Raw genomic sequence first — 1,632 nt, 5'->3', positions numbered from 1 at the left:
CTTTTTTACAGCATTTCTCTCAAATGTTTCTTCGTACTCATTTTGATCATTGTAGAATGAAAGATGAACGCCTTTCCAACAAATTCACGTAAACTATTCAATTATAAAACATCTCTTTGTCTTACAATCATTGGAAAAGCAAAATTTACAAACACAAGATGGTGGAGTCAAACAAGCAAGTCGTACAGAAAACGGGCACCTGTGTTTTGAAGCTACATTTCTGTCCGCAATAGGAAACTTGGGTCCTGGGCTCCGGGTTACAGGCTGCTCCATGAGCAAGACCAGCTTAATCAAAAACAACAACAAGCGCAAAATTATGAACTACCATTCAGTCACCGCATTTCATTGGTGTGTATTTTGCTGCGTTGTCAACGCCCCTTCTTAGTAGACCGCTACGATGGCTGATGCTGAAGCTGCTCCTGCTCCTGCACCTAAGAAGGCTGCAAAGGCAAAGAAACCTGGTGCTAAGCCTGCTCACCCACCATATGCTGCAATGATTGCTGCTGCCCTCAAAACATTGAAGGAACCCAAAGGCTCATTCCGTTGAAACACATCGTTGCCAGTTACAAGGTAGGAGACGAGAAGAAGGCCGATGTCTGCATAAGACTAGCCCTAAAGAGGGGGGTCACACCTGGTGCTCTGAAGCAGGTTAAGGGAGCTGGTGCCTCTTTCTTTCAAGATTGCCAAGGAGGACGCCAAACCTAAGAAGGCTGCCAAGAAACCCACAATCAAGAGGCCCAAAGCCACAAAGAAACCAGCTGCCAAAAAAGCCACTAAGAAGCCTGCTAAGAAATCAGCAGCAAAGAAGCCCACAGCTAAGAAGGTAGCCAAGAAATCTGCAGCTAAGAAGGCCGCCAAAAAGCCCGCAAAGAAGTAAAATTTATTTTTACCATACAATGATGTGAAACTGTTGACAGAACGCACTAATGGACTGTGATGATGAGAATTTGACTGCCAAATGGACACGATATCGTTAAAGGTAAGGCCACACTTGATGAGGGAAGCGTTGAGATACAGGCATGACTTCATGGCAGAGCAGCGTCAAAAAGCGACACATGGCCACACCAGAAACGCCACCCTCCCATGCGTCACTCTCAGCAGTCAAAGCTATCTTTCTATATATATATATATATATATATATATATATATATATATATATATATATATATATATATATATATATATATATATATTATATATATATTTTATATTTTATATATATTTTATATATATATATATATATATATATATATATATATATATATATATATATATATATATATATATATATATTTATATATATATATATATATATATATATATATATATATATATATATATATATATATATATATATATTATATATGTATATATTATATATATATATATATATATATATATATATATATATATATATATATATATATATATATATATATATATATATATATATATATATATATATATATCTTATATATATATATATATATATATATATATATATATGTATATGTATGTATGTATATTATATATATATATATATATATATATATATATATATATATATATATATATATATTATGTATATATATATATATATATATATATATATATATATATATATATATATAT

The 1,632-nt window shown here is 31.6% G+C and overlaps 1 pseudogene; it reads left to right on the top strand.

The window, feature by feature from the left end:
- Nucleotides 1-397: 397 nt before the first annotated feature.
- LOC136842296 (histone H1-delta-like) lies at nucleotides 398-877 on the top strand (annotated as a pseudogene).
- The last annotated feature ends 755 nt before the right edge of the window (nucleotides 878-1,632 follow it).

This window comes from Macrobrachium rosenbergii, chromosome 10 (assembly GCF_040412425.1).
Source record: "Macrobrachium rosenbergii isolate ZJJX-2024 chromosome 10, ASM4041242v1, whole genome shotgun sequence".
NCBI classification, from domain to species: domain Eukaryota; kingdom Metazoa; phylum Arthropoda; class Malacostraca; order Decapoda; family Palaemonidae; genus Macrobrachium; species Macrobrachium rosenbergii.
This window is presented reverse-complemented; position numbering and strand designations above follow the sequence as displayed.